The sequence below is a fragment of the Ranitomeya imitator genome, chromosome 1 (assembly GCF_032444005.1).
Source record: "Ranitomeya imitator isolate aRanImi1 chromosome 1, aRanImi1.pri, whole genome shotgun sequence".
Lineage (NCBI taxonomy): Eukaryota > Metazoa > Chordata > Amphibia > Anura > Dendrobatidae > Ranitomeya > Ranitomeya imitator.
Genome location: NC_091282.1, coordinates 388,081,857 through 388,108,478, shown reverse-complemented (window position 1 = coordinate 388,108,478; position 26,622 = coordinate 388,081,857). Strand labels below are relative to the sequence as shown.

The 26,622-nt window shown below is 44.3% G+C and overlaps 1 protein-coding gene across 1 annotated transcript in view; it reads right to left on the bottom strand.

The window, feature by feature from the left end:
- The window catches only part of LRRC2 (leucine rich repeat containing 2), a 759,557-nt gene extending 737,656 nt beyond the window's left edge, over window positions 1-21,901 (bottom strand). Inside the window, exon 1 of the mRNA XM_069745466.1 lies at window positions 21,800-21,901. The gene's annotated coding sequence lies outside the window, so the exon portion shown is untranslated. The remainder of the gene's footprint in view (window positions 1-21,799) is intronic.
- Window positions 21,902-26,622: the final 4,721 nt, after the last annotated feature.

The window sequence follows — 26,622 nt, the reverse complement described above, 5'->3', positions numbered from 1 at the left end:
GGGGATAATTAGTTTTCAACCCGGACAGTGCCAAGATGTGACTGTCCAGGCTGAGAACCACCACAGTGAAATTCTCCCGGTGAACTCTTCTCTGCACCGTGCGACATTCTCACGATGCTAGTCGGGAACTCACCAAGGTCACCTCAGTTCAGCCCAGCTGGGAATGGAGCCTCAGTGATGTCACTGCTAGTCACTGAGGCTGCACTCACAGCAGCTCATCCACCAGTGGTTCTCAGCCTGGACGGTCTCATCTTGGAACCATCCATGATGAAAACTAATTATCCCCCACACATGGATCATGACATGGGACAGAATGACGGACAGGTAAGGGATATTACATAGTAACATAGTAACATAGTTAGTAAGGCCGAAAAAAGACATTTGTCCATCCAGTTCAGCCTATATTCCATCATAATAAATACCCAGATCTACGTCCTTCTACAGAACCTAATAATTGTATGATACAATATTGTTCTGCTCCAGGAAGACATCCAGGCCTCTCTTGAACCCCTCGACTGAGTTCGCCATCACCACCTCCTCAGGCAAGCAATTCCAGATTCTCACTGCCCTAACAGTAAAGAATCCTCTTCTATGTTGGTGGAAAAACCTTCTCTCCTCCAGACGCAAAGAATGCCCCCTTGTGCCCGTCACCTTCCTTGGTATAAACAGATCCTCAGCGAGATATTTGTATTGTCCCCTTATATACTTATACATGGTTATTAGATCGCCCCTCAGTCGTCTTTTTTCTAGACTAAATAATCCTAATTTCGCTAATCTATCTGGGTATTGTAGTTCTCCCATCCCCTTTATTAATTTTGTTGCCCTCCTTTGTACTCTCTCTAGTTCCATTATATCCTTCCTGAGCACCGGTGCCCAAAACTGGACACAGTACTCCATGTGCGGTCTAACTAGGGATTTGTACAGAGGCAGTATAATGCTCTCATCATATTGTTCTTTTATTATTTTTGGTTTATTGCAGGAGATCGAGGGCTTTGGTGGAATTAGGCGAGGTTGTAAGCATGGTATAATTGAGATTATTAAAGGAGTCTGTCATTCATTCAGTTAAAGGACTTTATTCTGGCTGTGTCTTTATTTACCACATAGGATTTAGCTATATAGGATTAGTAATGGATAGGTGTCTTATAGACGCCTCTCCATTACTAAGCCGTGGGTTTGATGTCACCTGACAATAAAAAGGTGACATCAATCCCACAAATATGAACCCCACTTGCCACCACTATAGGGCTAGTGGGAAGAGCTGGGCAAAGTACCAGAATTGGTGCATCTAATAGATGTGCCTTTTCTGGGCAGTTGCAGGCTGCTATTTCTAGGCTGAGGGAGCCTATATCCATGGCCCCTTACCATCCTGAGATTACCATCCTCCACCAGCTGTCTGGTTTAGCAAGGTTGGTTGTAAAATAATGACAAGACACCTCGCCGTTTTTTTAAATTAGTTTTTTTTAAATAGTTTTTTAAAAACAGCATGGGGACCCCTCTATTCTTCATAGCCAGCCTTGCTGAAGCTGACAGCTGAGGGTTGCAGGCCCCGGCTGTGAGTTATTCCTGGCTTGTTGTTTTTTTTAATTATTTACCGCACAGGAGCAGCTGATGAATACTCTCATCATCAGCACCTGCTTTCATTGTTATTAGCGGCAGCAGGTGTCGGATGATGGGAGCAGTTGTCCCATCAGCTGACACCAGTGACCAGAGGTAAACTTTATACCTCCAATTACAGCTGAGCACTCATGCTGTCTTCTGACAGCGTGGGAACCGTGGCTCTCTGATCAACAGAGATGATTTCACCACCGATCAGAAGCGATGTTTGCCGTGCTGTAGTGCACATTACAGCACAGCAAACACTGGATGTTTAGGCTCCCCATTCAAGTTAGTTAATGGAGCCCGGGTTCGGGTCTAGGTACTGTTCTGCTACCCAAACCCAAACTTTTTGTAAAAATGTGTAAATGGCAGTGTGGTGTGATGGATTTGCAATATGTTTTTTTCTACAACACAAAACATCTTTCCTTTTCAAAGGTGTTTAGAGAGTACACCTAGTAGTTGATAGAAAGATACCATTATTTAAAGAATTTATCTCAGAGAATCCCTCCTACAGAAAAGATGTCACTATAGTAAAAGGCTGTATTCATATATAGGGGCATAATAATGGCAAAGAGTTTGGCAATGGCCAGGCCTGCATGGGCTGAGAGCTCACCGAAGTCCACACCTATTTCAGCTGGATGTGTGTCTGAGGATGCATATTCAGCTTCAATGCATTGCAGCACAAAGAAATGTCATCACCCTGGACCGCAATGCATACCACCAGCCAATCAAAGTCCGGCAGCTGATGTCAGCTTGCTATTCATGCGTGGTGCACGGCAGTAGCATCATGTGCCGACTGTGGCAAACAAGCTGGCTTAGGCTGCTTATTTCCTCTACACTGGCTTTGGAAGAGGATGACACTGTCTTTTTTAATGATATTGGAGAAGAGCAACAGAGCATTATGACAGTATGGGGCCCAGGATGTAGGACATTATTAACTCCTTTACGACCTTAGATGTATCCATAAGTCAAGGTCACCTGGTATGGATACGTAATGGCAATTTTGTGCCATGGGCTTTTCACATGCAGTCACCGCAAGGTGTCAGCTGAGTCTGACAGCTTACATATGGAAGTCAGTGGAGACTCTTCTGCTTCATATAGTGATTGGATCCTCCAGGAGTTTCATCTGAATCACGTCACTTGTAGATTTAGATGGCAAGCCCAAAGTAAGTGCTCAGCATAAAGTGCTAGATAAATGTGATCCCAAATATTATGTAAAATGTTCCCAATAAAAGCTTCAACTAAATCTACAAAAAAAAGTCTGCACTCAGGTCCATCACCTGTCAATGGAAATATAGGGAGTTTCCATGTTACTGGAAGCACAAAGTCTCTGGAAAAGTGAAATGACTTCTCGCCTCCCCAAAAGAAATTCAGCAAGTTCTGCACTCCCAAATCCAAATGCCCCTCCCTTCTAAACCCCACTGTGTGCCTAAACCACATTTAGCATGTACATATTTGGCATTTCTTTTTTTTTTATAAATTCTTTATTTATGAATAAACGCAAAAGCAGTGGCAAATATCACATAATACAGTAAGAAAAAGCATAGAAGTAAAGAAAAAATAGGGGGGAAGGGGGACAGATAGGTCAAGGGTTGGGGAAAATGGAGGGTAGGGTAGGGAAAGATATAACAAGGATAAAATCAAGGGGAGGAATAAAACGACTAGAACTTGAAATGGTACTCAACATTGAGTCTTAACCAATAACAAATACAGTTTGCGATAATACATATAGTCATAGCTCATAAACACATGGGCATACATTGGGAAGCAAAATTAGATTAAGTATACCCGCTCGCTCGAAAATCTTTCCAGGGAGCCCAGATTTTTACGTACAGGTCATGGCTGTTCATTTCCCAGCTGGATAATTCTTCAAACCTAGAGATTTGGTCAACTTTGGAGAACCACTCAGCCATGGCTGGAGGGGAAGCATCTTTCCAGTGTAAAGTGATTACATGTTTTGCAGCACTTATTAGTAGTAGTAAAAGCCTATGTTTCTTGGGTTTGAAATTAGTGGAAGGGCATGAAAGCAGGACTTCCGAAGACTGTAGATTAGTTTTAATTAAATTAAGTTTCTTAATAATCTTATTAATCTCACCCCAAAACATTTTCAGATTAGGGCATTCCCCAAAAATATGGGTGTGATGGCCTAATGAACCATGACAATGCCAGCAGGAGCTGTGATCTAACAGACCCAAATGAGACAGTTTGGCAGGAGTTAGATGCCACCTGGTCAAAATTTTGCAAGAGTTTTCTTGGAGTAGTATGCAACGGGAAAATCCCCGTTCAAAAGCTAAAATTTTTGATGTTTGTGTATCCGTAAAAACAGTACCCATCTCCAGCTCCCAGGAGTGAATAAATGCAGGTTTAGTTTGATTATTGAAAGAGTTTAGTTGTGCGTAAATATGAGAGACGTTCTTCATTTCAGGGTGAGGAATTTTGGACATTATGTCAAGCCAAGACCAAGTGGAACCATGGGGAAACTTTTTTGAAATTAAGAAGCGTACGTCTAAAGTGTTGAATTTGTAGAAAGTTTTTGGGATGCGTCAGGGAATTAAGGGGCCAGGTTCCTTTATATAAGATTTTGTCATTATAGAGGTTTTTCAAAGGCTCTTTAGGAAGGGAGGACCACAATCTGTATGGGTCTCTAAAGTTTGGGTCTAGTAAATATGGTATAGAACAGATTGGAGCAAACATTGAGGGGAAGGAATCCAAAGGAAGATCTTTGTTTAGTAAGCGTCTAACTTTGAGTGTTGTTAGGGACACATCATCTAGTCTTGGTTTACTAGGGGGTTTAGCCAGCGACCAGAGAAATGGTATTTCCTTCGGTTCTAACAAAGCTAGGTCAACACTGTCATTGTTATCACTCTCAAAGGTAGCTATTATTTTAAGCCATCTACATATATGGACTAGGGTTGAGCGAAACGGGTCGGCCATTTTCAGAAGTCGCCGACTTTTGGCAAAGTCGGGTTTCATGAAACCCGACCCGACCCCTGTGTGGGGTCGCCCATGAGGTCGGCGATCTTCTGAATCTGGTATCGGAATTCCGATACCGAGTTTCGATATGTTTGCAATATCGGAAATCGGAATCCATATTTAAGTGTAAAATAAAGAATTAAAGTAAAAAATATTGCTATACTCACCCTCTGACACCCCCTGGTACTAACCGGCAACCTTCCTTCCTTAGAATCAGCGCGTGAAGGGCCTTAGATGACGTTGCAGCTTGTGATTGGTCGCGCGACCGCCCATTTGACCGCTCGCGCGACCAATCACAAGCCGCGACGTCTCCGAAGGTCCTTCAAGCGCTGATTCTTAGGAAGGAAGGCTGCCGGAAAGATGCAGGGCGCGTCCGAGGGTGAGTATATACCTAATAGGAATATACTCACCCTCGGACGCGCCCTGTTTATTTCCGGCAGCCTTCCTTCCTAAGAATCAGCGCTTGAAGGACCTTCAGTGACGTCGCGGCTTGTGATTGGTCGCGCGAGCGGTCACATGGGCGGTCGCGCGACCAATCACAAGCCGTGATGTCATCTAAGGCCCTTCACGCGCTGATTCTAATTAAGGAAGGCTGCCGATTAGTACCAGGGCGCGTCAGAGGGTGAGTATAGCAATATTTTTTATTTTAATTCTTTATTTTACACTTAAATATGGATCCCAGGGCCTGAAGGAGAGTTTCCTCTCCTTCAGACCCTGGGAACCATTGGAAACCCAATGCACTGCATTGGGTTTCGAGTTTCGGCCGTCCCCGACCCCGACTTTTTTATAGGATCGGCCGATTTCACTCGACCCGACTTTTGAAAAAGTCAGGTTTCGTGAAACCCGACCCGATCCTATAAAAGTAAAAGTCGCTCAACCCTAATATGGACTGCTCGGAAATATAAAGCAGGGTCAGGCAATCTCAAACCACCAGTAAGGGCTGAGCGAGAGAGAAATCTATATGTAATTCTGGCTGGTTTCTGTTTCCAAATGAATTTGGATATTAAAGATTTTAGGTTATTAAAGTAAGTTTGCGGGACGTTAATCGGGACCATGTTTAATGTGTATAATATAATTGACATGATGTACATCTTGAAGACATTGATACGTCCTAGCCATGACAGTGTGGGTAAATTGTATGCTTTCAGCAGACCTTGCACTTTTTCAGTTAGAGCAGAATAGTTCACTTGAAAAAGTTGGTTAAGGTTCCATATTTGGCATTTCTGTAGTAATGAGAGTCTGCCTAATTTATGGGTGCGTGTCTCCAGAAGAACGAGCAGGGCATACTGTACTCATCACTAAAACATATTAGTCACTACAACAGCAGTTTGCAATTTTCATTCAGCAACATTCACTGCTGCATGTTTCTGGAAAACACCCATTGAGTCAAAATCATCACTAAACCTGTAGATAAATTCCCAAAGGGTTATTATAATTTCCAAAATGGGTAACTTGAAGGGGGATTCTGCTCTTCAAGCACTTAGGGGCTCTGTATATGGAGTTCACAATGATTCTAGTAAAATCTGCAGTCCAGGAGGCAAATAGCTCTCCATCCCTCCTGAGTCTCACCAAACGACTAAGCAGTACAGTACAGTCACCCATGCGGTAATTCTACATTTAGCAGAATTTGTGGACAAATTTTGTGCCATTTTTAACCAATTTCCCAGTGTGAAAATGTAATATATGGGGTTAAAAAATATTTTGGTTGTAAAAATTTAATTATTTTTTCTTCACTTCCCAATGGTATAAAATTATGTGACCCACCTGTGATGTTATATGATCACTGCACCCCTAGATGAATTCATTAAGAGGTGTATTTTGCAAAATGGTTTCCCTTATTGTGTATTCTTCTGTTCTAACACCACAGGGGCTCTGTGATTGTGATATGGCACCCTCAAACCAGTCCAGCAAAATCTGAACTCCAATATGGTGCTTCTTCCCTTCTGAGCTTTGTACTGTGAATCAAAAGTAGATCTGAACCACATATGGGGCACTGAAGTACTCAAGAGAAATTGCACAACCAATTTTGGATTTTAGTTCCATGCTCTCCAGGTTTACTGTGAAAATTAAAAAATGGAGGCTAAAATAAATTTCTGGGGAAAAAATTTATTTTTTCATTTTCACGGCTCTACATTATAAACTTCAAGGTGCTTACCGCACATCTAGGTACATTCCTTGAGGGGTCTAGTTTCCAAAATGTTGTCACTTTCCACTGTTTAGGCACATCAGAGGCTCTCCAAAGTGAAATGATGTCTGCTAATTATTCCAGCAACTTTTGCTTTCAAAAAGTCAAATGGTGCTCCTTCCCTTACAAGCCATGCTGTGCATCCAAACAGTAGTTTTCCTCCACATATTTTGGGGTAAAATGTGTGGAGTTCCACTGTTAGCACATTAGGGACTCTCCAAATGCAACATGACACCTGCAGACAAGTCCTTCAATATCTGTGTTCCAAAACGTTACTCCTTCCTTTCTGAGCCCCGCCATGTGCCTATACAGTAGTTTTCTCCATATATGGGGTCTCTGCATACTCAGAAATAAGACATTGTGTTAGGGCTGGCGGAAAGCACCAAATAATTATAAGGATGGTATAGGGTGTGTTTGCAGCCCGGGGTACACCGTGCAGAGATGACACCTGCTGCTCGGGAATGGCGGACAGTATATGGCGGTATAATGTGAACACACATGGGTTAGCTTCACCCGGTATGTAAGAAAGTGAACCCTGTTGCGTCACAGGGCCGCAATACCACAGAGTGAATGCTAGTATTGGGCCACAGGACTCTGCCCCAAGGACACGGGGTTAGAGTCCCTCTAGACCACTAGCACTCGGTGCCGACACTGCAATGCCAGGGAAAACCTAAATAATGATTTACCGCACTGAGTGCATGCAGCGCCGCTCTGGCGAACACCACTAACCGACCTAACTAGGGACAGGTAAGCGCACTGATTGCACAGGGTGCCGCACTGGCTAACGCTGCTACTAGACGTTATAGATTGTGCCTGGTGGTGGATGGCACTAACTGGTGCTAGACAGATCTAACATTCGCGAGCATTCATCAACACTAGGGATGGGAATGATTCGGAGCTTTCATCAGAACAGGCACACATCCACACACACACAATAACTGATTTATACTAGCGCATGGCCGGGTGGCCATGCAAACCTTTTATATCTGTAGCCTTTCAGGACCTTCCTAGTGCTCCAATCGGAGCCACTACAGGACCTGAGCATGTGACCCCCGATGAGAGGTTGACCCGTGAGAATGCTCAGTAGAAGAAAAGCAGGACTTATTCCCTGGAACGTCTACTCGCCTCTGATCAATGCTGGTTACAAAGGCAGAGGCTGGAATGGCAGCTGTAACCAAACGCACAGTATCTGCTTGAGGCCGGAGTCACACATGCGAGAAACACATCCGTGTCTCGCATGTGAAAAGCAAGCTCTGGCACCGGCACTCCAGAGCGGAGCGTGTGGCCGCATAGCTTGCTTTTCACTTGTGAGACACGGACGTGTTTCTCGCATGTCCAATCCATATCAAAAAAGAAGACAGCGCCACACCAGTCAGTGAAAAATAACTTACAGATTTAATCTGCCATCTGCGGTGACGTTTCGGTACAATGACCTTTATCAAGCACAGTATGACACATGTTCCAACCACCATTATATACTTCTAGCACCACCCCTCATTACATAATCCACCAATAGGAGTGTAACACCATAGAAGTAAACACAAATGACTACACATAAATACACTTACATATATAGAAAATACATTACAAACACATAGAAAAAATGCTGTATCATCTAACAAAGACATACTAGCCCTGATCGCTAAAAAGCCAAAGAACCAGCCCACTAAAGTGCAATCCAGATCCCCCACATAGCGATATAAACAAACCACAGTCCTCCAATAGATCTACAGCATACCCCGTAACTAAGATACAAACCAACCCTCAGAATGATGTCATAACAGCCATAGTCCAATTAGAGGTCGATCATAAGTCATGTGAACACAGGGGTGGATGAGATTGCTGCGCAAGTCCAGTTCATTCCTGCAATAGATCTCCACTGCGCATGACGGCCACAATATCCAGGACATAACTCCACCCCCAGTGTGATACCATGGTGACCATCGTCCAATCAGATACTCGGTCGTCCTTCACATGATCACAGGAGTAAAACCAATAACTATGTAAGTCCAATACGATCTCTCCTGTGTATAACACAGACAACTTCCAAAAAGGGGTCCGCAGGTGTAACAGCATTGCGCAGATTCACCATCTTCCAACAGCGGTTGCTTGATCAGCTATACAGGGACAGTAACATCCATGTCCCACAGGACTTCCATGCACTGACGATTGTAGATACTTCTCCATAGTATATGGCAATCCGGCAGTATAAAAGTCTATTGATTCAAAGCTGAGACTCATGAAATAATTAGGAATAAAACAACTGTATATAATATAGCACAATTCCCTTAAACATTATATCTAAACTGTAACAACATTGCACAGATTCACCAACTCCGAGCAGTAGTTGCTTGATCAGCTATACAGGGACAATACCATCCGTGTCCCACAGGTCTTCCATGCGCTAGTGATTGTAAATACTCCTCCAAAGCATATGGCAATCCGGCAGTATAAAGGTCTATTAATTCGAAGCTGAGACTCATAAAATAATTAGGAGTAAGACAACTGCATACCATACAGCACAAATCCCTTAGACATAATATCTAAACCGTAGCACAACATATCAGCACATATACCCCAGACCTAACCAACCGAAATATATTGACAATAATTCAGAATATCTGCATCATAAAAGATAGATTCTTCCAACTTACAATAGACCTCTCCATATATGCTAATTGGCCTCCCTGGTATGAACCAAGCATAGTGAACTAAAAAGTGCACCATGCATGGTCACACCAAAGAGTACAATAGCTCCCCTCAAAAAAAGGGCAAATTATACAATGAACACAGAATATTAAATATCGGGGGAATTGTCAATCATATTTATGACAACACACCCAAATAGCTGGTCTGATGGGGCCCATCATTGTTAACACAGATACAACATATACATATAGAATAACAAAACTTATTTAAATATAACGCGGGACGGCCATGGGGTCCAATGTGGCCCCCACATATGCTAATATCTATATGGCCGTTCTGGAGGATGAATACGTGTACAGTTCACGTTTTTGGTGCCATGTCAGTGGTTGGCAACACTACATCGATGACATTTTCCTGGTATGGGATGGGGATAGGGATGAGCTCGAATCCTTTCTTCTCCATCTGAACAGTGTCCACCCTGGCCTTGGTTTTACCATGGAGTGTTCTCGGGACAGGATCCAGTTTCTTGATACTTGTGTCTACAAGACTGGGGGTTGTTTACAGACTGATTTATATGTCAAGGAAACGGATAGGAACAATCTTCTTTACTTCTCCAGTGAGCATCCAAGCAGGATGATTGAGTCCTTGCCTTGGAGTCAGCTGTTGAGGGTGAGGAGGATTGTTTCCTGTGAAAACTCTGTTGACGATAGATTGGAGGAAATGTGTCGTAAATTTTTAACAAGGGGCTATCCTAGGGTTGACCTTGAGAAATTTAAGCAGCGGGCTTTGGTTACCAGACGTGAGGATCTTTTGGTTCCGAAGGATAGGATTGAGGTAAATAAAAGAATCCCATTTGTGAGTACGTATAATGGCATGAGTTCCAGGATCTCGGGTATTATACGGAAACATTGGTCCCTGCTGAACAAGGGTCATTCTAATGTTGTTGAGTTTCAAACACCTCCGTTATTTTCATATAGGAGGAATAAGAACTTGAAGGATGAACTAGTTTCTTCTGATATCGGCAGCTCAAAAAGAGATTTACAGACGACATTGAGCCAACCTAGTCGTGGCAATTTTCCGTGTTTGGCTTGTGCTAGTTGCAGTAACATGCTCAAGGGGGCCTTTTTCTGTCACCCCTATACCGGTAAAAGATACGATATTAAGAGACGGTATACATGTAGGAGCAGTTATGTTGTGTATGTCTTGACCTGCCCTTGTGGTCTTTTCTAGCTGTTGGATTTACCTGTTCCGAGGCACTTTCATGATAAGGGACATTCGGTCAATCAACTAAGGTATAGGGTGATTGATGATGCACCAGTGATGCGCCGGGGTGGTGATCGTATTACCCTTTTGAAAAGGAAAGAACTAAGATGGATTTTTGAGCTGGATACCCTACACCCTAGGGGGATGAACTTGGACTATCAACAAAGTTGTTGTCTCTAGTGACCTTTTTATATTTCCTGCAGTATTCTTTGGGTATATTGTTTTTAACCATATTTGTTATATATATTTGTTATATTTAAATAAGTTTTGTTATTCTATATGTATATGTTGTATCTGTGTTAACAATGATGGGCCCCATCAGACCAGCTATTTGGGTGTGTTGTCATAAATATGATTGACAATTCCCCGATATTTAATATTCTCTGTTCATTGTATAATTTGCCCTTTTTTTGAGGGGAGCTATTGCACTCTTTGGTGTGACCATGCATGGTGCACTTTTTAGTTCACTATGCTTGGTTCAGCTTCAAATTAATAGACCTTTATACTGCCGGATTGCCATATGCTTTGGAGGAGTATTTACAATCACTAGCGCATGGAAGACCTGTGGGACACGGACGGTATTGTCCCTGTATAGCTGATCAAGCAACTACTGCTCGGAGTTGGTGAATCTGTGCAATGTTGTTACAGTTTAGATATAATGTTTAAGGGAATTGTGCTATATTATATACAGTTGTTTTATTCCTAATTATTTCATGAGTCTCAGCTTTGAATCAATAGACTTTTATACTGCCGGATTGCCATATACTATGGAGAAGTATCTACAATCGTCAGCGCATGGAAGTCCTGTGGGACATGGATGTTACTGTCCCTGTATAGCTGATCAAGCAACCGCTGTTGGAAGATGGTGAATCTGCGCAATGCTGTTACACCTGCGGACCCCTTTTTGGAAGTTGTCTGTGTTATACACAGGAGAGATCGTATTGGACTTACATAGTTATTGGTTTTACTCCTGCGATCATGTGAAGGACGACCGAGTATCTGATTGGACGATGGTCACCATGGTATCACTCTGGGGGTGGAGTTATGTCCTGGATATTGTGGCCGTCATGCGCAGTGGAGATCTATTGCAGGAATGAACTGGACTTGCACAGCAATCTCATCCACCCCTGTGTTCACATGACTTATGATCGACCTCTAATTGGACTATGGCTGTTATGACATCATTCTGAGAGTTGGCTTGTATCTTAGCTACGGGGTATGCTGTAGATCTATTGGAGGACTATGGTTTGTTTATATCGCTATGTGGGGGATCTGGATTGCACTTTAGTGGGCTGGTTCTTTGGCTTTTTAGCGATCAGGGCTAGTATGTCTTTGTTAGATGATACAGCATTGTTTCTATATGTTTGTAATGTATTTTCTATATACGTAAGTGTATTTATGTGTATTCATTTGTGTTTACTTCTATGGTGTTACACTCCTATTGGTGGATTATGTAATGAGGGGTGGTGCTAGAAGTATATAATGGTGGTTGGAACATGTGTCAGACTGTGCTTGATAAAGGTCATTGTACCGAAACGTCGCCGCAGATGGCAGATTAAATCTGTAAGTTATTTTTCACTGACTGGTGTGGCGCTGTCTTCTTTTTTGATATGGATTGGACTTTGTAGCTGGGCTGACCCCCTGGCAGTGACGTGCGCCACTAAGCCTATGAAGGCTGCATGGGTATAGGGTGCGGTTTAACACATTTTTTGGATTTTTATGTGTTTCTTGCATGTGTGACTCCGGCCAGAGCCAGGTGCTGGGACCAATGTCTCTGCTGAGCAGGCTCCACTGCGGCTGAAGGAAAATGGGAGACTGCAGTGGACATGGTTGAAGATTCCCCCTGTGCAGCGGTTGGATCTCGACACATTGCACAACAAATTTTTTGTCCATTTTTTCCTGCTACCTTGTGGAAATAAAAAAAAGGGACTCAAAGAAAATTTTTGTGGTAAAAGTGTGATTTTTTTTCATTTTCACATCTCTGTGTCACAAAGGTCTGTGAAGCACTTGACATTTCAAGGTGCTCACAACACATCTAGATAAGTTCTCTGAGGAGTCTAGTTTCCAAAATGGCATCACTTAAACCATAATAAACTTCTTGAAAGTGAACTTGAACGCCTTGAGGGTGCAGTTTTTAGAATGATGTCACTTTTTTGTATTTTCTGTCATATAGACCTCTCAAGGTCACTTCAAATGTAATGTGGTCACTAAAAATGGTTTTGCGAATGTTATTTATCAACTATTTTGTGTAACATAACTCTGATTTAAAGGCATAAAAATGAAAAGTTTGAAAATTGCAAAATTTTCAAAATTTTTGCCAAATTTCCCTTTTTTTCACAAATTTTACCACCATTATGAAGTTCAATATGTCACAAAGAACAATCTCAGAATCAATCCATTGAACATTTCCAGAGTTATTATCACATAAAGTAACACTGGTCAGAATTATAAAATTTGGCCTGGTCATGGAGGTGCAAACAGCCTTGGGGTGTAAAGGGGTTAATTAAAGGGCTAGGATGATGGACATTATAGGATTTGTCTCCGGAGTTATGACATCTATAATATAACGCTGGGAGCGTCACTCTGTCCGAAGCCTTTATAGACTGCGCAGGCGCGATGCTCCTAACGTTACATTATAGTGTCAGGAAAAAAAATGGCGCCGGAAGGCGCGGACTGCCGGGAGCAGGGGGTCGGGAGCAGGGGGACATCGTCCACATATTTCCGCCGATTATGCTGTGGCACTTCATGCCACAGCAATTTATTACGTACGCCATTCCTTTCCGCGGCGGCCATGGCAAGTTGTTACTTACGCCATTCCTTGCCGGCGCCATTGTCTTGCTCCTCCTGGTGCCGGAATCGGCGCCTGCGCAGCCCGCGCTTTCCGGCGCCATTTTCTTGAAGACACACTGCCGTGTGTCTTCAAGAAAATGGCGCCGGAAAGCGCGGACTGCACAGGCGCCGATTCCGGCACCAGGAAGAGCAAGACAATGGCGCCGGAAAGGAATCACGTGGCGCAAGTAACAAATTGTTGTGCCATGAGGCTGTGGCACTTCATGCCACAGCTATTTGTTACTTACGCCATCTGATTCATTTCCGCTGCCATTTTCTTTCTCCTCCTGCTCCCGGAATCGGCGCCTGCGCAGTCTGCGCTTTCCGGCGCCATTTTCTTGAAGACACACTGTAGTGTGTCTTCAAGAAAAAGGAGCCGGAAAGCACGGACTGCGCAGGCGCCGATTCCGGGAGCAGGAGGAGAAAGAATATGGCGGCGGAACACAACCAGGTAGCGTCCTCACAGGATCCCGCCCTCATTACGCTGTGGCACTTCATGCCACAGAGATTTCTTACTTTTAGGCCCCCTGACTCCGGGCAATGAATGTCTCCCTTCTCCCACAATCGGCGCATGTGCAGTCCGCGCTTTCCGGCGCCATTGTGTGGGAAACCTCAGTGTGTCTTCAAGAAAATGGCGGCGGAAAGCGCAGACTGTGCAGGGGCCGATTCCTGAAGCACCAGTCTGCACTTTTCGGCTCCATCAACCATAGTGGAGCAGTGTACGGGGGCATATAATATGGAGCATCTTATGGGGGCCATCAACCATAATGGAGCAGTGTACGGGGGCATATACTATGGAGCATCCTATGGGGACCACAAACCTTTATGGAGCAGTGTACGGGGCATATAATATGGAGCATCTTATGGGGGCCATAAACCTTTATGGAGCAGCGTATGGGGCATATGGATGGGAGCAGCAAATTACAGAACGGTGGCACAGGATGGGAGCAGCACATGTTAGAACGGGGGTGCAGGATGGGAGCAGCACATGACAGAACGGGGGCACAGGATGGCAGCAGCACATGTCAGAATGGGGGCGCAGGATGAGAGCAGCACATGTCAGAATGGGGGCGCAGGATGGGAGCAGCACATGACAGAATGGGGGCGCAGGATGGGTCCAGCACATGTCAGAATGGAGGCACAGGATGGAGCAGCTCATGACAGGATGGGGACGCAGGATGGAGCAGCTCATGATAGGATGGGGACGCAGGATGGAGCAGCACATACCAGGATGGAGACCATATACCAATATAAATGCTCGCCACCCGGGCGTAGAACGGGTTCAATAGCTAGTTATTAAATAAAGGTCCAGGATAAGGGACATTATTATAGGCAGGTACTCAGGATGGGGGACTTTATTACTGGAAGGGGCCCATGATAGGGGACATTATTACAGGATGGGGCAAGCATGGGAGACATTATTACAGAAAGGGTCTAGGATGGGGACACTATTAAAGGAAGGGGGCTTATGATTGAGGACATTATTTCTGAAGGGGATAGGATGGAAGAATTTATTACAGGAAGGGGCCCAGGATGGGGGACATGATTACAGGAAGGGTGCAGGACGAAGTACATCTACTACATGAAAGGGGCAAACATGCAGGTGGGGGCACAGGTCTACATTTTGCACTAGAGCCCATAGGACTCTGGAGGTGTGAGTCAGCAGATTACATACTCTGCAACTATGGCTACAGGTAATTGATTAATTCTTTCTTTTGATATATGGTTACATGCGCCTATATTGCGCTATTCCTACTATGGTGCTAATGGTATATTCCATAGGTGTCTTTATCAGTACTTTACTGTATTATATCCTTTATATTACAATTCAGTTTGATAGACATCCAGGATTTAAATATACCTTTACTATATATCTTCATTATAGATATATAGATACTATTGTTATACCGTTCCTGATATACTTTAAAATTGTGTGTGGTATGTGTTATGACGTGGTGGTTAGGAGCACCCGACCTGATAGTTAAACTCATACAGGACGAGCTCTGGGATGTGGGAGCTCTGCTGACCGCAAGCCCTAATCCTATCGCACACACTAGAAATAGCCGTGGAGCGCTCCTGACGCTCCCTAGGCGCTTCGTCGCAGCCTATGCGCTAGCTAGCCCTAGAGAAGAAAATAAAGCCTACCTTGCCTCAGAGAAATTCCCCAAAGGAATAGGCAGCCCCCCACATGTAATGACTGTGAGTAAAGATGAAAGTCACAAACGCAGAAATGAGATAGGTTTCAGCAAAGGGAGGCACGACTAACTAAATAGACAGAGGATAGGAAAGGAATCTTTGCGGTCAGCACAAAAACCTACAAAAGACCACGCAGAGTGTGCAAAAGGGTCCTCCGCACCGACTCACGGTGCGGGGGTGCCACCCTGCATCCCAGAGCTTCCAGCTAGCAAGACAAAATCAAGATAACCAGCTGGACAAAGAAACAAGAACAATAATAACAATCAGGAACTTAGCTTCTGCAGGAGAAGACAGGACACCAGACAGATCCAGGAGCGAACTGAACCAATGCTAAAACATAGACAGCTGGCATGGAGAAACGATCTGAGTGGAGTTAAATAGAGAAGCCAACCAAAGGATAAACCACGTCACCTGTGTAAGGAACTTCAGAAGCAGCAGCTCCACTCACAGCCACCAGATGGAGCCCACGGACCGAACTCACCGAAGTACCATTCATGACCACAGGAGGGAGCTCGACAACAGAATTCACAACAGTACCCTCCCTTGAGGAGGGGTCACCGAACCCTCACCAGAGCCCCCAGGCCGATCAGGATGAGCCAAATGAAAGGCACAAACTAGATCGGCAGCATGAACATCAGAGGCAAAAATCCAGGAATTATCCTCCTGACCATAACCCTTCCACTTGACCAGGCACTGGAGTTTCCGTCTCGAAACACGAGAATCCAAGATCTTTTCCACCACATACTCCAACTCCCCCTCGACCAACACCGGGGCAGGAGGATCAACGGAGGGAATCATAGGCGCCACGTATCTTCGCAACAACGACCTATGGAACACATTATGGATGGCAAAAGAAGCTGGAACGTCCAAACGGAATGACACAGGATTAAGAATTTCAGAAATCTTATATGGCCCAATGAAACGAGGCTTAAACTTAGGAGAGGAAACCTTCATAGGAACATGACGAGATGACAACCAAACCAAATCCCCAACACGAAGTCGGGGACCAACACAGCGCCGGCGATTAGCGAAACGTTGAGCCTTCTCCTGGGACAATGTCAAATTGTCCACCACATGAGTCCAAATCTGCTGCAACCTGTCCACCACAGTATCCACACCAGGAGAGTCCGAAGGCTCAACCTGCCCTGAAGAGAAACGAGGATGGAAACCAGAATTGCAGAAAAAAGGAGAAACCAAAGTAGCAGAGCTGGCCCGATTATGAAGGGCGAACTCAGCCAAAGGCAAAAAGGACACCCAATCATCCTGATCAGCAGAAACAAAGCATCTCAGATATGTCTCCAAAGTCTGATTAGTTCGTTCGGTTTGGCCATTAGTCTGAGGATGGAAAGCCGAAGAAAAAGACAAATCAATGCCCATCTTAGCACAAAAGGACCGCCAAAACCTCGAAACAAACTGGGAACCCCTGTCCGAGACGATGTTCTCTGGAATGCCATGCAAACGAACCACATGCTGGAAAAACAATGGCACCAAATCAGAGGAGGAAGGCAATTTAGACAAGGGTACCAAATGGACCATCTTAGAGAAGCGATCACAAACCACCCAAATGACCGACATCCTTTGAGAAACAGGGAGATCAGAAATAAAATCCATGGAAATATGCGTCCAGGGCCTCTTCGGGACCGGCAAGGGCAGAAGCAACCAACTGGCACGAGAACAGCAGGGCTTAGCCCGAGCACAAGTCCCACAGGACTGCACAAAAGAACGCACATCCCGTGACAAAGAAGGCCACCAAAAGGATCTAGCCACCAAATCTCTGGTACCAAAGATTCCAGGATGACCAGCCAACACCGAACAATGAACCTCAGAGATAACTCTACTAGTCCATCTATCAGGGACAGTTTCTCCGTAGGACAACGGTCAGGTCTATCAGCCTGAAACTTCTGCAGCACGCGCAGCAAATCAGGGGAGATGGCCGACAAAATTACCCCCTCTTTAAGAATACCCGCCGGCTCCGGAACACCCGGAGAGTCAGGCACAAGACTCCTTGACAGGGCATCAGCCTTCACATTCTTAGATCCTGGAAGGTATGAAACCACAAAATCAAAACGGGAGAAAAAGAGCGTCCATCGAGCCTGTCTAGGATTCAACCGTTTGGCAGACTCGAGATAAGTCAAATTCTTGTGATCCGTCAAGACCACCACGCGATGTTTAGCTCCTTCAAGCCAATGTCGCCACTCCTCGAATGCCCATTTCATGGCCAACAACTCTCGATTGCCAACATCATAATTGCGCTCAGCAGGCGAGAATTTTCTAGAAAAGAAGGCACATGGTTTCATCATAAAGCAATCCTAGCACCAGAAAAACGCATCAACATCACGCAATGCAGGATCTCCTGGTGCAAGGGAAAATGCCCAGTCTTGAGGGTCACTACGTAATAAAGAAATAATGATTTTTACTTGTTGATCGGGGTCACCAGAGGAGCGTGGTTTCAAAGCTAGAAACAGTTTACAATTATTTTTGAAATTCAGAAACTTAGATCTATTTCCAGAAAATAAATCAGGAGTAGGAATTCTAGGCTCTAACATCGGATTCTGAACCACAAAATCTTGAATGTTTTGTACCCTTGCAGTGAGATGATCCACACAAGAGGACAGGCCTTGAATGTCCATCTCTACACCTGTGTCCTGAACCACCCAAAGGTCTAGGGGAAAAGAAAGACAAAACACAGTGCAAAGAAAACAAAATGGTCTCAGAACTTCTCTTATCCCTCTATTGAGATGCATTAATACTTTGGGCCAGCTGTACTGTTATGACCTGGTGGTTAGGAGCACCCGACCTGATAGTTAAACTCATACAGGACGAGATCTGGGATGTGGGAGCTCTGCTGACCGCAAGCCCTAATCCTATCGCACACACTAGAAATAGCCGTGGAGCGCTCCTGACGCTCCCTAGGCGCCTCGTCACAGCCTAAGCGCTAGCTAGCCCTAGATAAGAAAATAAAGCCTACCTTGCCTCAGAGAAATTCCCCAAAGGGATAGGCAGCCCCCCACATGTAATGACTGTGAGTTAAGATGAAAGTCACAAACGCAGAAATGAGATAGGTTTCAGCAAAGGGAGGCACGACTAACTAAATAGACAGAGGATAGGAAAGGAATCTTTGCGGTCAGCACAAAAACCTACAAAAGACCACGCAGAGTGTGCAAAAGGGTCCTCCGCACCGACTCACGGTGCGGGGGTGCCACCCTGCATCCCAGAGCTTCCAGCTAGCAAGACAAAATCAAGATAACCAGCTGGACAAAGAAACAAGAACAATAATAACAATCAGGAACTTAGCTTCTGCAGGAGAAGACAGGACACCAGACAGATCCAGGAGCGAACTGAACCAATGCTAAAACATAGACAGCTGGCATGGAGAAACGATCTGAGTGGAGTTAAATAGAGAAGCCAACCAAAGGATAAACCACGTCACCTGTGTAAGGAACTTCAGAAGCAGCAGCTCCACTCACAGCCACCAGAGGGAGCCCACGGACCGAACTCACCGAAGTACCATTCATGACTACAGGAGGGAGCTCGACAACAGAATTCACAACAGGTATATGTCTGCCTTCAAGTTTCTGGGTTCTATGTCTAATTATTATTATTATACATAGTAACATAGTAACATAGTTAGTAAGGCCGAAAAAATACATTTGTCCATCCAGTTCAGCCTATATTCCATCATAATAAATCCCCAGATCTACGTCCTTCTACAGAACCTAATAATTGTATGTTACAATATTGTTCTGCTCCAGGAAAACATCCAGGCCTCTCTTGAACCCCTCGACTGAGTTCGCCATCACCACCTCCTCAGGCAAGCAATTCCAGATTCTCACTGCCCTAACAGTAAAGAATCCTCTTCTATGTTGGTGGAAAAACCTTCTCTCCTCCAGACGCAAAGAATGCCCCCTTGTGCCCGTCACCTTCCGTGGTATAAACAGATCCTCAGCGAGATATTTGTATTGTCCCCTTATATACATATACATGGTTATTAGATCGCCCCTCAGTCGTCTTTTTTCTAGACTAAATAATCCTAATTTCGCTAATCTATCTGGGTATTGTAGTTCTCCCATCCCCTTTATTAATTTTGTTGCCCTCCTTTGTACTCTCTCTAGTTCCATTATATCCTTCCTGAGCACCGGTGCCCAAAACTGGACACAGTACTCCATGTGCGGTCTAACTAGGGATTTGTACAGAGGCAGTATAATGCTCTCATCATGTGTTTCCAGACCTCTTTTAATGCACCCCATGATCCTGTTTGCCTTGGCAGCTGCTGCCTGGCACTGGCTGCTCCAGGTAAGATTATCTTTAACTAGGATGCCCAAGTCCTTCTCCCTGTCAGATTTACCCAGTGGTTTCCCGTCCAGTGTGTAATGGTGATATTGATTCCTTCTTCCCATGTGTATAACCTTACATTTATCATTGTTAAACCTCATCTGCCACCTTTCAGCCCAAGTTTCCAACCTATCCAGATCCATCTGTAGCAGAATACTATCTTCTCTTGTATTAACTGCTTTACATAGTTTTGTATCATCTGCAAATATCGATATTTTACTGTGTAAACCTTCTACCAGATCATTAATGAATTATAATTATTTATATAGCACCATTAAGTCCATGGTGCTGTACATGAGAAAGGGGTTACATACAGAGTTATAGATATCATTTACAGTAAACAAATTTACAATGACAGACTGGTGCAGAGGGGAGAGGACACTGTCCTTGCGGACTTACATTCTAGGGGATAATGGGGAAGAGACAGAAGGATGGGGATGCAGCAGCTCAGGTGGTGGTGAGGTGGCAGCTCGAGTGGTGGTGAGGCGGCAGCTCGGGTGGTGTTGAGGCGGCAGAATGGTTATTGCAGGCTGTAGGCTTTCCTGGACAGATGGGTTTTCCAGTTCCGTCTGAAGGATCTGAGGGTGTCGGATAATCGGGTTGTTGAAGTGTGGAATTCCAGAGGATGGGGGATATTCGGGAGAAATTTTGGAGGCGGTTGTTTGAGGAATAAGTGTGGAGAATAGTAGGAGGTCTTGGGAGGAACAAAGATTACATGAGGGAAGATATTGGGAGATTAGTTCAGAGATAAAGGGAGGGGACAGGTTGTGGATGGTTTTGTAGATCAGTGTTAGTAGTTTGAACTGGATTAGTTGGGGAATTGGGAGCCAGTGGAGGGATTTGCAGAGGGGAGAAACAGGGGAGTAGCGAGCAGAGAGGTGGATTAGGCTGGCAGCAGAGTTGAGGACAGACTGTTACATTATATGAACAGTCTACTATAAATATTTAAATGAATTTGCTATATTATATTATTGTTGATGATTTGTTCCTTTATTATCACTATTGGTTCTTTTGGACTCTAGCAACACCATTGTCATAATAGTGCTTTTATGTATACTATTCTAAAAGCCAATAGATCATTCTCATTTGTTATACTGACAAACATGTTTTGCAGATTAAAAACATTATACATAAAAGGCTAAAGCCAAATTATTTGCTATGGTGCATGATGCAGCTTTACATGGGTGTCTGACCATCCAGCTGTCATTTTAACCATGACTAAACCTGCCATATAAAGCAGCTGTACAGATGGGATGTTTTTTGGAAAGGTTCTACAGCAGTATTAGCGTAACGTTTAACTTTTACTACAAGAGCAGATGCTTTGAGAGCTGGAACAGAAACATGAATAATTAAAGATTTTTTTTAAACCTTAATTTAATCTGCTGTTGATTGAACTCAATGCAGACATAGCAAAGTTGGATTTGTGCAGTGCAAAACAGCAGACCCCTTCCATTAGTACAAATCATTTACATCTAACCATAGAAAGCCAGCCATTCATTATCTGAGAGCTGTCATAATTCAAAATTGATAGAATTAACCATGAGATGACAGTTACATGACAAATTCAACCCTGCTACATCAGTATAATGTACAAATACACTGCCTACAGCTAACGATAACACGACTGCATGCCGGGACAGTAAAATCTGATCCCGCATCTGACAGACAGAGCAAGATTTGCTATAAGCAACGCATGGACATTCAATTTTCAGTGAATTTAACTCTTCCAAACCACCGGCTTTAATAACACACTTCACACACACACTGCTGACTTACAGTGCACAATAGAAGCCGCAAGTCGAGATGACGTCTCCTTCCCCATACACTGCACGCTGCAGATAGTCAGCTCTCTTGTTTACAGCAGCAGATGCAATAGCTGAAGCATAACTCACAGTCAGCCAGGTCAAACCTCACAGCGTGACTAGCCTTTTAGATGTACTAATATTCTATATTTGTAAGCTGATAACATGATCTCTGGAAGCCCGAGTGCCAAGGCCTTGTGTATGATAAAATATCTGGAGCTTATAAATCAGCATGACTGAAAGGTATGTGGCATCACTAAATAAGCATCTACGCCATAATGGGGGGATGCTGAAAATGTAAAATATATATATATATATATATATATACAGCAAAGCCATGGATAGATGGTGTAAATAATATTGATTCTTTTGTGATAATGCTGTCTGTAAAGATTTAGGATATACTAGGCAGCAATCTCTTCTTGAAGTTGATCTGTTGGAAACAGAAAAATAAGTATGAGAATCTGAGATATTGGGTGTGAGGATGCACTTACAGCTCCTCAGCCTCACGCTTTATTTCCAACTAGCGGGCTGTCAGTCAACCAAAGTAGAGTAGTACTGGGCAGGAAATACAATGCGAGGCTGAGGAGCTGTAAGTGCATCATCACATCCTATGGCCGGTTTCAGACGTCAGTGGCTCCGGTATGTGAGGTGACAGTTTCCTCACGTACCGGAGCCACTGACACACGTACACACATTAAAATCAATGCATCTGTGCAGATGTCATTGATTTTTTGCGGACCGTGTCTCCGTGTGCCAAACACGGAGACATGTCAGTGTTCGTGGGAGCGCACATATTACACGGACCCATTAAAGTCAATGGGTCCGTGTAAAACACGTACCGCACACAGACATTGTCCGTGTGCAGTCCGTGTGCCGTGCAGGAGACAGCGCTACATTAAGCGCTGTCCCCCCCACTGGTGCTGAATCCGCCATTAATATCTTCCCTGCAGCAGCGTTTGCTGTAAAGGAGATATGAATAATAGTGTGTAAAATCCAGATCCAGGTCCCCAAACCCCTTTCCACCCGCTGTGCCGCCCCCCCCCCCCCCCCCCGCTGTGATTAAAATACTCAACCAGCTCCCGGCTCCCTCGCTGCTTCCTGTCCTGGCCGCACCTTGTACTGTATGAGCGGTCACGTGGGGCTGCTCATTTACAGTAATGAATATGCGGCTCCACCCCTATGGGAGGTGGAGCCGCATATTCATGACTGTAATCAGCGGCCCCACGTGACCGCTCATACAGTACAAGGGAGCCGCGAGGGAGCCGGGAGCTGGGTGAGTATTGGCGCACAGGGGGTGGGAAGGGGGTTTCGGGTACCTGGATCTGGATTTTACACACTATTATTCAAATCTTTTCTACAGCAAACGCTGCTGCAGGGAAGATATGAATGGGGCTTCAGCACGATGCAGGGGACAGCACTAAACTTTAGCACTGTTTCTGGCACGGTGCGTGTGGTAGCCAGTGGGCACACGGGCGGCACACGGGCCGCACGTGTGCCAAACTGATGTGCCACAGAAACGCACTGGCACACGGACACAGATAATTCCGGTACCGATTTTTCCGGTACCGGAATTATCTGGACGTGAGACTGGCCTAATGCAAATCCAGATGTGAATATACAGAGCTTCAAATCTCAATTTCTCGCTGCTGGAGTATTGTCTTAGGGTCATAAAAAGATCAGCTTGCTTATTTCTAGGGTAAGTTCACACACGGAATTTTTTGCTTTGTATTTTTGCTGCGTATTTTTGCGGCTTTTTTTATGCTAATTTAGGTGGGTTTTTGGTGCATTTTTTGGTGCATTTTTTGGTGCGTATTTGGTGTGTAATTGGTGCATTTTTTCGGTGCGGTTTTTTCTCTTTTTCCAGGCTAATGTCCTTGGATTTTCAGCAGCAAAAACGTAGCAAATAATGATACCTGAGTTTTTGCTGCGTTTTTTCAGAAACGCTGAAAGAAGTGACATGCTCTATGTAAAAAAAACGTAGCAAAGCACAAAATACTGATCAAACAAAAAACCAATGTGTGTGCATGAGATTTCTGAAATCTCATAGGCTTTGCTGGTACTGTAAAAAGCAGCTGAAAATTAGCATAAAAAAGCAGCAAAAATACGCAGCAAAAAAGTCCTGTGTGAACTTACCCTTAAAGGATTATACAGGCGTATAAATGATTTGGGATGTAGAAGCTTCTAACAAGTTCCTTTTAACAATTAGGCCGTAAAGTGTAAAAGAAGTGGAGCTATAGCAGTTGCCTGGTCAGGGTATGTTTCCACGTTCAGGATTGCATCAGTATTTGGTCAGGATTTTATGCAGGTAAAATCCTGACCAAATCTGCACCTGAGGTCACTGGCAGGTCACCTGCGTTGTCCTTGCGTTGTTTCTGCAATGTAAGGACATGCTGCGTTCTTAAAAGACGCGCTGCATGTGCGTTTTCGTGGCTATGCCCCATCCGTTTTTTCCTGCATAGTGGAGACGGGATTTCATTAAATCCCCTCCACTATGCTGTAACATCTGGACGCTGCGTTTTTTACGCTGCGGCTCAACGCAGCATCAAAAACGCAGCGTTTCCTGAACGTGGAAACATACCCTGAGTGGTATATTCTGATTGCTGCTATAGGAGCCTTTACAAGTAAGCATGGAATTTAGTAAAAATGCATTTACTTATCTTTTAAAGGGCTACACAGACATGCAGGTGCTTCTCCCAAAATTAGAATATCATCAAAAAGTTAATTTATTTCAGTTCTTCAATGCAAAAAGTAAAACTCATATATTAAATAGAGTCATTACAAACATAGCGATTTATTTCAAGTGTTTATTTCTGCTAATGTTGATGATTATGGCTTACAGCCAATGAAAACCCAAAAGTAATTCTCTAAGTAAATTAGAACAAATAACAAAAAACACCTACAAAGGCTTCCTAACGTTTAAAAAGGCCCCTTAGTCTGTTTCAGTAGGTTCCACAATCATGGGGAAGACTGCTGACTTGACAGATGTCCAGAAGGCAGTCATTGACACAGTCCACAAGGAGGGTAAGCCACAAAAGGTCATTGCTAAAGAAGCTGGCTGTTCACAGAGTGCTGTATCCAAGAATATTAATGGAGAGTTGAGTGGAAGGAATAACCACAGCCTTGAAAGGATTGTTAAGAAAAGGCCATTCAAAATCAAAAATTTGGGTGAGATTTACAAGGAGTGGACTGCTGCTGGAATCTTTGCTTTAAGAGCCACCACACACAAATATATCCAGGGCATGGGCAACAAGTGTCACATTCCTTGTTTCAAGCCACTCATGACCAATAGACAACGCCAGAAGCGTCTTACCTGGGCCAAGGTGAAAAAGACTGTTGCTCTGTAGTCCAAGGTGTTGTTTTCAGATGAAAGTAAATTTTGCATTTCATTTGGAAATCAAGTTCCCAGAGCCTGGAGGAAGAGTGGAGATACACAATACAAGCTGCTTGAGGTCTAGTGTGAAGTTTCCACTATCAGTGATAGTTTGGGGAGCCATGTCATCTGCTGGTGTAGGTCCACTGTGTTTTATCAAGACCAAAGTCAGCGCAACAGTTTACCTGGAAATTTTGGAGCACTTCATGCTTCCTTCTGCTGACAAGCTTTTTTGGAGATGGAAATTTAATTCTCCAGCAGGACTTAGCACCTGTCCACACTGCCAAAAGTACCAATCAGTGGGTTAAAAACAACAGTATCACTATGCTTAATTGGCCAGCAAACTCGCCTGACCTTAACCCCATAGAGAATCTATGGGGTATTGTCAAGAGGAAGATGAGGGACACCAGATCCAACAGTACAGATGAGCTGAAGGCACCTATTAAAGCAACCTTGGCTTCCATAACACCTCAACATTGCGCCATTTTCCGATACCCGTAGCGTCTCCATTTTTCATGATCTGGGGTCGGTTGAGGGCTTATTTTTTGCGTGCCGAGATGACGTTTTTAATGATAGCATTTTGGTGCAGATACGTTCTTTTGATCGCCCGTTATTGCATTTAAATGCAATGTCGCGGCGACCAAAAAAACGTAATTCTGGCGTTTTGAATTTTTTCAAAATGGTTAATGCTTTTTTTTAGTTGATAGATTGGGCGATTCTGAGCACGGCGATGCCAAATATGCGTAGATTTTATATTTTTTTATTGATTTATTTTGATTGGGGCGAAAGGGGGGTGATTTAAACTTTTATATTTTTTTTATTTTTTTCACATTTTTTTCAACTTTTTTTTTTTTACTTTTGCCATGCTTCAATAGCCTCCATGGGAGGCTAGAAGCAGGCACAACCTGATCGCCTCTGCTACATAGCAGCGATCTGCTGATCGCTGCTATGTAGCAGAAATGGAGGTGTGCTGTGAGCGCCGACCACAGGGTGGCGCTCACAGCCACCGGCGATCAGTAACCATAGAGGTCTCAAGGACCTCTATGGTTACAATGGAGACGCATCGCCGACCCCCGATCATGTGATGGGGGTCTGCGATGACGTCATTTCCGGCCGCCCGGCCGGAAGCGGTAGTTAAATGCCACTGTCTGCGTTTGACAGCAGCATTTAACTAGTTAATAGGTGCGGGCAGATCGCGATTCTGCCCGCACCTATTACGGGCACATGTCAGCTGTTCAAAACAGCTGACATGTCCCGGCTTTGGTGCGGGCTCACCGCGGAGCCCTGCATCAAAGAGGGGGAGCCGACATCGGACGGTATAGTACATCCAATGTCGGTAAGGGGTTAAGAAAGCGAAGGCGGGAGTTGAGAGTAGTTTCAGTTTCAGTTCTGGCCTGAGGAGGAAATCTTATGCTGCTGTTATG